Below are 15,260 nucleotides of genomic sequence, written 5' to 3' on the forward strand. Positions count from 1 at the left end.
ATGGGCCTGTTACCCAAGTGGGTAGAGCACTGGATACCCGGCCTCTGGTTCCAATAACAACACGTATATTTAACGTAGGAAAATGTCCCGAGGCACTTTAGAGACGTGAGGGAAACAGACACCAAGCCATGAAAGAGAGGTGAGCAAAAGCTTGGTCAAAGACGTGGGTTTTAAGAAGAGTCTTTAAAGGAGGAGGTGGAGGTGTTTAGGAAGGGAATTGACCAACTTTCAATCTGGATTGCTTGGGTCAGTTTCCCTAGACTTTGGTCGGGCTGCAAGGAGCAATGTGCAACAGGGGCACTGCCTCTCCATGGGAAGACGGAAACCATAGAACCAACCCTGTTCTACAGAAACATATTTCCAAAATGCCAATTGCACAGCAACATAGACTGTGGGTACACCTGGGCTCCTTACCCAAACAATCCTACTCTACCTGCAGTAGTGTAGGGAGGTGGGGGGAATACTTTCAAAATTGAAAAATAATAAAAGTACTCAGTTTGGATTTTTGATTTGTAGAGTAACAAACAGATTTAATCTGCCTGCTGGAACTCCCTTGACTGGACTGCTAAAGGGACTGAAGTTCATAAATTCTCTGTTCTGCTGCCAGAGTTCACTGCATGTTCTGGAGAAAGCAATGATCCAGTATGTCTTGAGTGTTAGTGCGTGAAGATCAGAAATACTGAGCCTACATCGGGAATATTATCCAACTGTTTCACTCAGTGAGAAACAAGGGATTTTTGTTCTCATTTCTATAGTTGCCACTGGATCTGTAGGGCTATCATATACTTCAGCGTGCAAGTATCAGCATTGTGCATTTTTTACATTCTCAATCAGCTGGTATGTCTTTTTTAAAATCAAATGGCCAATATATTCAGAAATTGCAATTTATGCATGTGATTATTGTCTAACTTTACAAGATAATCACTTCAGATAATTTTATTCAAATTTAAAGCACATGGTAAGACATTTGAGTGACCACAGTAAGAGATCTTTGCACCTATGTATGAAATGAGGAATAAATGTTTTTAGTATGTAATTCATGCATTTATTGTCTAATTTTATAAGCTGATGACTTCAGAGAATTTTATTCAAATTGAATATGGTAAGAAATTTGAGTGACCATAGTAAGAATTCATGCACGTATGTATGAGATTAGGATTAAAAATTGTTTAATAGGTTGCCAAAAGTCTTACCACATCCAAACCAAGAAGGTCCAAGGTTCGCTGATCTGTGCTGATTTAATTGATATCAACCCAGTTATAGTTAATCTCGGTAACTCCAGGCAGGGAACTGGGGGGGGGGAGAGGGGGGGCGGGAATTGCCTATTGATCCCTAATCGATGAGCTGCTGGAAGAACAAGTGCCAAAACCAGGTGAGAACAGGGTATGGCTCAACTATATTAGTCCCCACTATTCAACAGATAGTGTCTGGTGTCACCAATGAACAACAGCTGCTTTTAGAACGTTTCATAGCACAAGTTGCTACCTTCAGAACTGGAGGAATAAAGGAAAGAAATTGAAGGACAGGTATTGCAGTTTTAAGTGTAAATATTACAGTTCTGAATTTGTAAGTAAAGAATGAAATGTGCTGAGTTTTAGCAAGAACTGTCTGTATATGATTATAAACTGTAATTAGCTTTTGATCCATGTATATTTTATTAAACTTATAAGCTTTTAAAAAAAATTACAAAGAATCATTGTTTCTCACCAGCCATTACATGTCTCCAATATTACTTTCAATGATGGACTCCAGTACCCCTGAATTTTTATAATCTCACGGCCTAGTAAATGAGTTTAGCCTTTTTAAAATCCTGCAGTTTCTAGAGTGGGGTGGAGAGATGTAGGTTCTACCCCCATTCTGCTGAGTTCCCAATGCCAAGTTCCCGCTGTGCTGCAGTGTAGTAAGGCCAGGTGGGGAGGGGCTGAGATATTCCTTCACAGAGGCCACCTGTTCAGCTTGAGAAGTGTATGGCCACGGGGAAACCTATATTGGGACATTGCACAGGACAGCAAAAAACTTCCATTTCTGTTGAAAACAAGCAAGATGTTTTAGACTGATTCCCATAAAACCACAAACACTCAAATTGGGTTTGAACACCAGAAGGTGTACTAGAGCAGCCTGGTGTGATGCCTCCTGATTTTTTTTCCCTTCTGGAAAAAGTGCATCTTATTCTACCCCAGTGAGTTGTGGATGCTCAGTCATTGAGTATATTCAAGACTGAGATAGATAGATTTTTGGACTCTGGGGAATCAATGGATATGGGGATCAAGCGGGAAAGTGCATTTGAGGTTGAAGATCAGCCATGATCTTATTAAATGGCGGAGCAGGCTCGAGGGGCAGTATGGCCTACTCCTGCTCCTATTTCTTATGTTCTTATATTTACTGCTCTGTGCCTTTCCCGTGAATACCCAGTATAGATCAGGAACACACCACGCGGTGCAACAAGGGAACAAGACCACATCTTACCAATCTGGTACAACTCTGCATAAACACTCCCTGATCCCCCACAGGTTAGCAAGTGTAGCTCCAAAATATCCATCGCTATATCTCTACTATCCAACCCTGGCTGATTGCCCTACACAGACTTCACCATCACCCTCAGACCACACAACTGTTGCATCCCATGCAGTATTTGAACAAAGTAGTTTGTGTGTACCTGCAAACCAGATATTTATCCAGGAGTTAATACTGCATAAGTGCTTTTGCTAAGAGTCTGTTCCACATATTTGCTATCAACCAGGGGTTTAGGGGAAGCAGGTTTCAAGTCGCAGTTAAGGCTTGCTAATTTTTAACCTTTGTCTTGTAGTTCTTCAGTCCCATTCCAGGCATGATTTTAACTCTCAAAAACTGGGGAAGGTTGGGGTGGGGGGGGGGGGGCAGTAAAAATTTTTAAAATCTACAACCCGTCTCCAACCCCTGGGGACTGCGATTCCCGGGCCTTCTACTTCACACCACGTGGGAGGAGGCAAGAAGGCCTGAAACTGCAGGTAAGTGACTTTATAGCACAGCTTGTGGGCCCGGAGGAGAGGAGCGAGAGTGCATCCCCCGAGCCCAACAAGCCACCTGCAGCGACCCTTCAAGCGCGATCGACCACGCCCCCCCCCCCCCCACCAACAATCTCTGACCCCCGCAATGACCCCTGGCGACTGAGCTGAGCCCCCCCCCCCCCGATGACTGAGCTCCACCCCGCCCTATCTAACACTTACCTGTTTGCCTCTCCCTGGCTGCTCTCCTGACTGACTAAGAGCCAGCCTGTCAATCAGGCTGACCTAACAGGCAGGAAACATACAAAAAAAGACGCCCTTACGTCAAAATTGTACGGACGTCCTCAAGTTTCCCAGGAATTCCACCCTCCTCCTCAGCTCCCTGATAAATTCATGGCCCAGGTTTTAAATTGCTTGCTTACATCAGCATCAGTGGTGCTCATGTTCTCTCCAATGAAAATAAATTCACCCCTGCAATTCTTTCCTCATAACTTAATCCAACTCCTCTCTGAACCTTCTCTGTGCATTAGTGTTCTTCTGAAGTTTGCCTGCCCAATATTGCATTTAAACCAATTTGGTCTTGCTTTATTGATTTGTAAAGTGTCCTTGAGATGCATCCCAGGATTTGATTAACACTATTGATAAAAGCTTATCTGGAGACTTTCTTTGCTCGGTAATAACATCCTAATCCATTTCCTTTTCTAATGGAGCCTTCTTTATTGTAACCGCTCCCTGGGATTTTAAGGGGAAGCATCTCTGTGGGGTTAGACTAGCTCAATCCTACAAGCTAGCTAAAGTAGGACTTCTTTATTAAGTACATATTGCTTCATGTTTCCTAGTCTTGTATGCATTGCCTTACTCAAAAGCCCAGTCAGATGACTAGACAAAACTTACTTGATTTTTTTTAATATTGATTTATTTCATTAACTGATCATTTACTTTTGAGCTCCTTAGTGGTCATCCTGTTTTAATCTCATTTTAATTTTTTTCATCTTGTTTTCATTTATCTTTTCAGTGCAACTTATTTCTTATTATTGGCCTTTTGAGCCGATATTCTTCCTGAGTGTTTTCTAAATGGAAGGATTTATTTTTATATCCCAAACATTTATTGAGGCTCAACCTGTTCTCACCTTTGTTTTAAATCAAGATCATTGCTATTATTTGTCTTTTTAGAGACGGCTTCCTGAATGTGGGACCATCAGTTGTGTTGTGGTCAGATCTAACGGTCATGTCAACCATTTCATCAGGTTCAACCCATTTTAGTTTCCTACATTGCAAAAGTGACTACACTTCAAAAGTACTTCATTGGCTGTAAAGCACTTTGGGATGTCCTGAGGTTGTGAAAGGCTCTATACAAATGCAAGTTCATTCTTCTTTGATCTCATTTCACCCCATTTAATTTTACTTTTTTTTGCTAAGCAATGCCATGGGAGGTCAGCTAATAGCTAAAATGCTTTTTTGGATCTCTCTTGCCTTCTACGATCTCTCTTCCTATTGCCGCCTTCTAACAAATAGTTATATCCCCGTCAGACTTTTGTATGACTTGATTTCCTTATTGCCGTTTACTTGCTTGTATCTTTTCAGAATAAATTTAAAACAAGTCAAGCCAGTGGATGAGAAATAAGTGCAAATAGGACTGAGTTTCCTGGACTCGTGGAATAAAAAGTTTCACCCCTAGGACGTTTGTAAATACGCCTCTAACACAGTGGGAAACTTTAGTCCATAATTAAAAAAGACACTCAATTTAATGCAACTTACTACTCTCTTTCCTCCACTTTTTTCCTTCCGCTTAAAAAAAAATTACAAATACTGGAAGTCTAAAATGCAAAATAAAATTAGAAATATACTGCAGGTCCATCAACTTCTGAAAAAAGACAGGCTAATGTTTTGGGTGGAGGCTTTCATCAAAATTAGGAATGTGTTCTGTTTTGAGGTGTTCACCTAAAACACCAACCTGTCTTTCCTCTTTCAGATGCTGGTGGACTTGCTGTGTATTCTCAGCACTTTGTTTTTATAATACGTTCTGCAAGGGAACGCAAGTGGATTCCTTAATCATTTCAACAGAGATGCCTGATCAGTGCTGTCAATAGAAGAGGCACTTGTTGGGAATGAGAACGAAGTGTAAGCTACACTCGCCTGGTCTCGCCCTTCTCACGGTCCAGGGGCCCCGAGGGGAGCCTTTCTGTCAGGAAGTTACTGGAGTGATTAAAAATACAAATTGTGTGCACTGTATTATTTAAGAAAGATAGAATGGTAGGACTGAATTATAACGCAGTAACACAATCCAAGGTTTCAGGTAACATAATCTCAGTTTGCCTTTTGTAATTAGTAAAGCTGCACTACTTCCTTGTTCCACCTCAAATCTGCTATTCTATTTTTGGGACTTTTCTTTTTCTCCTCTCTCTGTTTTCTCCCCTCCTCTCTTGATTCTGCTGATTCATGCTTGGCAGCAATTACACGGTACGGATACCTCACTCAAGTGACTATTTTCCAAGTATTATCCTGGATTGTTGAGTGTCAGGCTACCTGACGCTGAGATCAGTCAGGGCAACAGTTGAAACAATTGACTTCAGTGTTCCTACATGTCAGTTTTCAGCATTTAATGGTGATGGTCGGCTTTTCAACCCATCTGTCAGCGTCCTAACGTGAAAGATTATTTTTTTTCCGCTGGGTTTGAAGATTGTCAGTATTAGATCAGTTAAAGACCCTGTCTACTAGTCAGACATTACTTTCTCCCACTTTTTTTTTGTGCACAAACTTGAGGCAAGAGTTTTTAAATGAGCTTGATGGCTTCCAAGAGTCACAGTTAAGATAGCTGGCAGAGAAATGTCATAAGGACATGTTAAGTGTCCATCTGCTGTTATTAGAACAGTAATTTCTAGCTTTGTTTCTATTAATGTTTTAAAGACAGAAAATACTTGAAATGTGCTATCACTTAAATCAGTATCGACACGAAGAAAAGAGATCCTAATGTTTCGTTGTGACCCTTCATCATAACAAGGTTCTAAAGTTTGGTTTCAATTATTTTACTCCTGAAGCTACCTAAAAACGGTTTAAAACAATTAAATCAGCATATCGTCAATCCAGATAATCTCTGATCTCCCTTTAAAAATAAATCTCAAGCCTTCAGCAATTTCTAATTCTCTATCACTGCAACAAACTGCCTCTGTGTATCTTACGTTAGTCCCCGGCAACAAAATTGATCACCTCACATGCCCCACAGCTCTTTCAGTCTGACTACTTGTTTTGATGTGTCATGAGGTCTATATTCAGGGCTTTTTTTTTGTTCTATCTGCTTTTTGGGGCCTGTGTCAGCTTTGGCTAATTTTCTAGCTTGTCACATATGTGTACCCCTGAACAGGATTGGGCTGAATTGTGATGTTCTCTGTGATCAAATAGTGTGCCAACCCTTAATGGGGATAATTTTAACTTTGGGTGATCACGAATTAGCCGCCCATTATACACAACGCCCGAGTTTCCTTTCCAATGATGTAATTGAAGGGAAACTCGGGCAGGATGTAAATTGAGCAGCCAATTCGATAACGTCCATTTTACACTATCACCCGAAGTTAAAATAACCCCCAATGTCCTGAGTATACCACTGAAGACTGACCAGTTGGGCATGAGTGGATGGTGTCCACAGAATCATACCTGAGCGTGAGTCAGTACTTTAAAGAGCAGAGAGAAAAACTGAGAACATTAAAGGAAAATGTTTTTTTTTTAAAAGAGAAAGCCTGGTTGGCATAAAGATTGGGAGGAAATGAAAGGCTTTCCATGAACTGAAACCCTGTGTTTCATCCAAGCAGTTTGTATCTCAACTAACCCGAACTAATATATTTACTTTGTAGTGTCCATCTGTGCCACAGGCAATGCCATTTCATTAGTTATTTAACTAGAGTGGATTTGCCTCACTTGTTTGTCATCATGACCTGCCCTCAGCCCACTTGCTGTGCCACTTGAAATACTTTATTGAACACAAAGTATTTTAATGGTGCCCAGAAGGTATTCAGGAATTAAGCCAGCCATGTGTCTGTAAAATGACATCTACAGTGAAAATACGGCCCCACGTTCTAGGAAGTTCTTATAATTCACACCAGTCCCTCACTGAATTGTACAGCACAGAAGGAGGCCGTTCAGGCCATCATGCCTGTGCTAGCTCTTCGAAAGAGCTATCCAATTAGTCCCATTCCCCGGCTCTTTCCCCATTGTCCTGCAAATGTTCCTTTTCAAGTATTTATCCAATCCCCTTTTGAAAGTTATTATTGAATCTGCTTCCACCGCCCTTTCAGGCAGCGCATTCCAGATCATAACAACTCGCTGAGGGAAAAAATTCTCATTTCCCTTCTGTTTCATTTGCCAATTACCTTAAATCTGTGTCCTCTGGTTACAGACCCTCCTGCCAATGGAAACAGTTTCTCCTTATTTAACCATTTAATGTCTATCTAAACAGGCAGCCTGGCCCTTGGTTTAATAATCCTGCAGAGCACCATGCACTATGCAGATTTGCAATAATGCCAGCACCCGTAATGTTCTCAAGCACAGTTGCATTCGCCAATTACTTCATTAAAAAATGACTTCTGCTTGACTAATGCCTTGGCGGGTAAATGTGCTGTGTCATACAGACCAAGAAGTTCCCCGGTTTGATCCCTGATCTGGGCTGAGTAAGATAATCTCCACCAGGGCAGCAACAAAGCCACTGGAAGTAGTTTTAGTGTCCACAGGATAGGGAGGGGGGAAAATAGTTACGATTCCTGTGCCTGGTCACTCTCCAGTGGCCCATGCATTGAGTGAGTCAAACTTGGCTGAAATGCAGCCATGAGCAAATAGCCTTGTCTAAACTCACAAAAGGAATGGCCAAAGAACCATTGGGGTCCATGTAACTTTACCCCAGCAAGAATCTGTACATTCAGGAGAGGACGGAAGGAAATTAGATGGACCAAAAAACACACTACCTAGGTGCCTCAGCTGGGGCTCAGTGGTAGCACTCTTGCCTCAAATCCCACTCCAGAGATTTGAGCACAAAATCTAGGCTGACACCCTAGCGCAGTTCAGAGGGAGTGCTGCATTGTTGAAGGTGCCACCTTTCAGCTGAGACTGTAAACCGAGGCCCCGTCTGCCCTCTCGGATGTAAAAGATCCCATGGCACTAATCGAAGAAGCGCAGGGGAGTTCTCCCCAGTGTCCTGGCCAATATTCATCCATTAACCAACATCACTAAAGAGTTTATCTGGTCATTATCACATTGCTGTTTGTGGGACCTTGCTGTGCTCAAATTGGCTGCCGCATTTCCTACATTACACCAGTGACTACACTTCAAAGTACTTAATTGAGTGTAAAGTGCTTTGGGATGTCCCGAAGTCGTGAAAGGCGCTAAACAAATGCAAATCCTTCTTTCTCTACTACAAGGTGCAACTAAATAGCCCAAACTCATCACAATGGAAAAAACCAAACTACACAGTTGTCTACCCCTTTTAATGTGTTTGTGTTATGATCACTAATGCAATCTTATAGATTTCTGGTGCATTGATATGATAACATTAACAAATCATGAATTTATTATAAATAATTAATTACATCCCCTGACTTAAAATCAATATTGCCTTATTACTTACCAAAGCAGTGCCTTCTGTTAATGAACTGTTCACTTTTACAGCTTCATTGAGAGAAAGCAGACACAAATCCATGTACAGCAAATCCATGCAAAGAAAATCAACCACTTGCTCATGTGAACTGTTAATCCAAATATTTTATTGTCTAAATGTGGTTTTTAGTTGCAAAGGACATTTTGTAAACAGCTGTCATCCACTAAATAACTTTTGGAAAAGGCCTACTTTAAATAAATTCAGAATTCTGATACCTACTTTATTGTAGATATCAAACATTTAGAAAGGCTGTGTACTTCAGTGACTGGGTAGTGCAATGGGTTGGTGTTCACATGGGGAAACCAGGTTTGACTTTTGGTCAAATTGACTGTCTTTGGCAGTAAATGTGGAAGAAGTTCTGGAAGTTCCATCCATTTACTGTTGGATGCCATAAAATCAACCTGAGAGTGCTTGAAATTTTTTGCCTCTAATTTTCTCCTCTTGCGAAAGTGCTGACCCATTCTAGGACAATGTTTAGTGGGTGTTACTAACCCTCCAGTACCTTCCCAAAATGCATGAGCCCACACAGTGGGTGCATGCAGGCTATTCGACCAAAGGGAACATCACCACTGAACCCATTCCTGACCATAACGAATCATTTTGCAACAGGAGCCACCAGATAGTGATCAGGAGCAGAATCCCAGCTAATTTTTTCCTTCTCCCTAGCCCAGGGATGAAGAAGGCAATTGTAGCACATCCTCAAACACTGCACAGGCTAGAGTTTGAACTTGGGCCTTCTGGTCTGTAAGGGTCTGAACTATAGACCATGTGGTGGACCTACTCACTGAGGCACTGGGAGGGCTGGTTTCAAGGTCTCCAATTGCTGTGCTGAATCAATTGATGTGTTGCTCTAAGAGGCTGTTGTGTGCTTAACAAATGAGTTTAAAAGCTCATATCAACTTTTTATACTGACTGTATATTTTACTAGTTTTATAGATAAGTAATTACATCTAAATATCATGAAATTGTTCCTCATGTATCACTAGCTATTTCTACGGATGCAAGTGATTTCAGCATAATTTAGCAAAATTATTTACACAATACCACAGACCTTTCCAACATCTCTTCATAAACTCGATGCATCCCCTGTAGTTAGCTGAGCTTGCAGTTTCAAGATCCATGCCAGAAGTTTTTTTTTTAATTCATTCTCGGGATGCGGGCACCGCAAGCAGGGCCAGCATTTATTGCCCATCCCTAATTGCCCTTGAGAATGTGGCGGTGGGCCTTCTCCTTGAACCGCTGCAGTCCGTGTGGTGAAGGTGCTCCCACAGTGTTGTTGGGTAGGGAGTTCCAGGATTTTGACCCAGCGACGATGAAGGAATGGCGATATATTTCCAAGTCAGGATGGTGCGTTGACCTGGAGGTGATGGTGTTCCCATGCGTCTGTTATCTTTGTCATTCTCGGTCGTGGGTTTGGGAGGTGCTGTTGAAGAATGTATAAAGGATGTATAATCTAAGCTGATATTCCAGTGCAGTACTGTTGCAGGTACTGTCCTGACCTTTGGATGAGGTGTCTAACTTCTCTGGCGGTCCATATCATTATTGTCCTGACCAACATTCCGCCCTCAACCAACACCGTCCAAAACTGATTAACTGTTCATTCCTCTCGTTGGGACCTGGCAGTCACACATACTTACATAACAATAGTCACATCATTTCAAAGTAATTAATTATGTATTTCTCACAAGTGCGATAGAGTACAATATAAATACAAATTCCCCAGATGGGAATACCACCAACATATGACATCTGTTATGATGAAAAGCTGTTGGAGTTTTGATAACATTTGTTCACAAGCTATTAACCTGACCCAGGCTCATCGTCAAAGGGTGCTTCTTGCAAGAAAATGCATGATTTTATGGTGTTGGCCCAAACTACCATGGGCACCATGTCCATTGGTAATATCAACAAACCTAGTAAGTCATTCCGAGGAAGAGTGTATTTGTTTGGATTTCAAGCCGACTAACATTTATCCTTTGGTTACGATGGTCACGGTCTACGTTCTTTTACTGGAGTGCACGGTATTTCAGCTTGGAGAACCTGGGAGATTTTGTTCATCCTGTCATAAGGCAGGGAGTGAATTAAAAATAGCGGGGGGTGAATTCTCCAGAGATTCTTCCGCTTGTCTGCCGTAACTTCGGCAGAAGAGTCGCAAAAAGGGCGGAGGAGAAAGAGAATCCTCGCGGAAATTCACCCTGATGTGACTAAGTCCGGTGCAGGGGCCTAAGTGACGAGGTAAGATAGGTGGATTGAATCATGAATTCAGTTGACGAGTCTCAAGGAGATTCGAGGGGGAAGAAATTATTTTTTTTTAAATGCATTTAATACCTTTTAAAAAGAGTTGAATGAAACCTGCTCGGGATCATCAAATCTAGTGCAGAACTTGACCGATTCTAGGCTACTGGAATGATGGAGCAGACATTTCAGGGAAGGAACATGGGAAGGTATAGGACTGCAGAAGATCATTCCAGTCCATCTGGCCAGTCCCAATGTCCAGGAAATCTCATATCTCTCACACCCCTCTATCAATGTTTTCTCCAGGGACTTTTCCAAATCTCTCTTGAATTTGTTGATACATTCAGCCCCCACCACCCCCAGCAGTCCATTCCAGATATTCAGCACTCTCTGTATAAATAGGGTTACCAACCCTCCTGGATTGGCCTGGAGTCTCCTGGAATTAAAGGTTAATCTCCTGGACACTGCTGCGAGCAAACCCAGGAGAAAATTCATAGGGGCATTAAAGAAAATTGTTTTTTCCTCATTTTCTTTGAAGACTCCTGTTTATTAGTTATAAAAATATTGGAGATGGTAATAAAGGCTGTTTGACTGGGCGGGGCAGTTTGAGGCGGGAGGTCATGTGATGAAACCTCCAAGAATACGTTCAACTAGCGTTGGCAACTCATTATATAAAGTAGTTAAATCTGTACTGTCTTTTCACTCTCTACTTTTCTAGGTTTAAGGCTGTGCCATTGGCTGACCAATTAAAAAAATAATTGAATTTTATCTTGTGCATGCCCTACAGGATCATGAATACATCTATAACAATCCATAAGATCATCCCTATGCCGTCTCTTCTCCATTGTAAACATTCCCTGCTTCTGCAGATTCTCAACACAGTTCAGGTACCTAGTACCAGCTATCAAGTTGATCAACAATGAATAAAGTAAGATTAAATAACATATATAGAAATATATATATATATAAAAAAAGACTTTTATTTATATAGCACTTTTCACAGCCTCAGTGCTTTACAGCCAATGAAGATCTTTTGAAGTGTAGTCATTGTTGTAATGTAGGAAACGGGGCAGCCAATTTGCGCACAGCAAGATCCCACAAACAGCAATGTGATAATGAACAGATAATCTGTTTTAGTGATGTTAGTTGAGGGATAAATATTGGCCAGGATACCGGAGAGAACTCCCCTGCTTTTCTTCGAATAGTGTCATGGGATCTTTCACGTCCACCTTGAGAGAGCAGATGGGGCCTCGGTTTAACATCTCATCCGAAAGATGGCACGTCCAACAGTGCAGCACTCCCTCAGAACTGCACTGAAGTGTCAGCCTGGATTATGTGCTCAAGTCTCTGGAGTGGGACTTGAACCACAACCATCTGACTTAAGCGCTGAGGTCCTGAGAGTCACTATATAAATGCAAGTCTTTCTTTCAGAGGCAAGAGTGTTACCACTGAGCCATGGCTGACACTACATTGTGGAGTTTTGCTTGATTTACCTTGGGGTGGAGGGAAGAGGGAACTCTGCAGAGTCTTACTTCAGGAGATTATATGGATTAGATAGAGTCCAACATAAAACAAATTGTGCATGGTCTGTGGAAGGAATGGGATCTCTGGGCTGAGCGATCATATCTTCCATCCTTGTGTTATTTGGAAGGGATTAGAAACATTGCAATCTCGAGTTCCAATTCTAACGGCATAGATACTTTTATTAATTCGGGTTAGTTACAATAGTTGTGATACCTTCCAAAGGTGAATAGTTGATCGCTATTCCTTGTCTAATCTCACATGTTCCGAATAGCCATTTAGTCAAGTCAATGGAGGGCAGCTTGGCACCTGTGGAATCGTCCCCCTGAATCAATCATCACCAGGGGCTGGAGGGATGATTAGAGGCCTGGGCAGAGAGGGAAGGGCTGGAAGGATGATTAGAGGCCTGGGCAGAGAGTGAGGGGCTGGAGAGATGGTCAGAGGCCAGGGCAGAGAGTGAGGGGCTGGAGGGATGGTCAGAGGCTGGGGCAGAGAGTGAGGGGCTGGAGGGATGGTCAGAGGCTGGGGCAGAGAGTGAGGGGCTGGAGGGAGAGTCAGAGGCCTGGGCAGAGAGTGAGGGGCTGGAGGGATGGTCAGAGGCTGGGGCAGAGAGTGAGGGGCTGGAGGGATGGTCAGAGGCCTGGGCAGAGAATGAGGGGCTGGAGGGATGGTCAGAGGCTGGGGCAGAGAGTGAGGGGCTGGAGGGATGGTCAGAGGCCTGGGCAGAGAGTGAGGGGCTGGAGGGATGGTCAGAGGCTGGGGCAGAGAGTGAGGGGCTGGAGGGATTGTATATATTTTTAAAATTACTGTGCCATTGCTTAACTTGAACACCACAAATCCATGATACATGACAATACTTTTCTGTAGAAATTGCTATGGCAATTTTAAAAACAAATAACTAACTCACTTTAGGCTTTTGTTGTAAGAACAGGCAATTTATTAGAAGTAGGGTCAATATGAACTCTTTGCTCAAGATTAAGTGCAATATTGAGGAAGCAATTAAATAGCCGAGTCCAGCCGTGACTGTGCCTGGGAGTGCAGTAACCCTGAGATGTGGTCCTTGATATGTGTTGTGCAACTCTCACTTTTATAAGGACAAACTTACAGTTCATTTTATCCTAAGCGTGTCTCAGTGGGCAGCACTCTCGCCTATGAGTCAGAAGGTTGTGGGTTCAAGTTCCACTCCGGGTCTGAGGGAGCGCTACACTGTGGGAGGTGCCGTCTTTCGGATAAGGCGTTAAACTGAGGCCCCGTCTGCCCTCTCAGGTCGACGTAAAAGATCTCATGGCATTATTTCGAAGAAGAGCAGGGGAGTTCTCCCCAGTAACCTAGTCAATATTTATCCTTCAGCCAACATCACTAAAGCAAATTATCTGGTCACTATTACATTGCTGTTTGTGGGACCTTGCTGTGTGCAAATTGGCTGCCGTGTTTCCTACATTACAACAGTGACTACACTTCAAAAATACTTCATTGGCTGTGGAGCACTTTGGGACGTCCTGAGGTTATGAAAGGCACGATATAAATGCAAGGTCTTTCTCTCTCTGCTCCTCAACTCACTTTAAAACATTACTTTTTAAGGTGTATTTCCTGTCCCTACTCTGGCTTCTTAAAGTCATGAGCGGCGCTATATAAATGCAGGCTCTTTCTATTTACTTAATCTGCATTCAGTTTTGTGGCTGGAAAAGTGTTTAAAACAGCTGAGTAAAATATAGCACATCGATGATCCGACCTTCTCAGCTGTCTAATTGCTGATAAAATGGGAAACGGTGCAGCACACAACAGTTGTCCCAAGGGTTGCCAACTCTGGTTGGACGTATTCCTGGAGGTATCATCACATGATCTCCCGCCTCCAAGTGCCCCGCCCCCACACTCCCGCCATTGGTCCGCCCAATACGCCCATCCTTGCGGCGAACCCCCTTCCCAGCCAATTGGAAAGCGAATACACTCCGTTAACCGATTGGATGATTCTTGACTGACAGTCGAACAGCCTTTTTCCCCACGTCCGTTATTTTGATAACTAATAACCAAAAGTGTTCAAAGAAAATTGAAAAAAACAATTTTTAACGTCCTAGAGTTGCTCGCAGCAGTGTCCTGGAGATCAATCTTTAGTTCCTGGAAACTCTAGGGCAATCCTGGAGGGTTGGGAACTGTATCTGTCCCATGAGGGGCAGGGCCCAGACACACATCTGGCAGGAAACAGTACAACAGCCGACTGTCTGGAGAGTTTCAATATGTCTGGGTGTTTTGCAACTCCCCAGGATCCCTGTGACAGCATCACCTAATTTTTATATCATTATCACATCTTCAGGAATGCCCCAAAGCATTTTACTTTTGAAGTGCAGGTACCATTGTTACAATGGCAAATGACGCAAGATGAATGACCAAATAATCTGTGCTTTTTTTTTGGTGACGTTGTTTGAGAGACACATGTTGGCCAGGAGACCAGGAGAACTCCCAGCTCATCTTCAAAATGCCATGGGATATTTGACATCCACCAATCAGGCAGACTGGGCCTTTGTTCAACGTCTCCTGAAAAGCAGCACTTCTGACAATGCAGCACTCCTTCAGTACTGAGGGAGTCTAGATGATGTTTTATAAGTCCATAATGGGGCTTGAACCAACAACCTTCTGAATCAAAGGTCAAGCTGATGGTTACATGTTTAAAAAAAACAACAACTTGCATTTATAAAGTGCCTTTAACGTAATAAAATGTTCACAGGAGCGTAATCAAAGATTGGCATCAAGCCAAAAAAGATAACATTAGGACAGGTGACCAGAAGCTTAGTCAATAAGATAAAAGAAAAATAAAGACTTGCATTTATATAGCGCTTTTCACAACATCTGGATGTCCTAAAGCTTTACAGCCAATTAAGTAT

The sequence above is a fragment of the Heptranchias perlo genome, chromosome 32, assembly GCF_035084215.1.
Source record: "Heptranchias perlo isolate sHepPer1 chromosome 32, sHepPer1.hap1, whole genome shotgun sequence".
Taxonomy (NCBI): Eukaryota; Metazoa; Chordata; class Chondrichthyes; order Hexanchiformes; family Hexanchidae; genus Heptranchias; species Heptranchias perlo.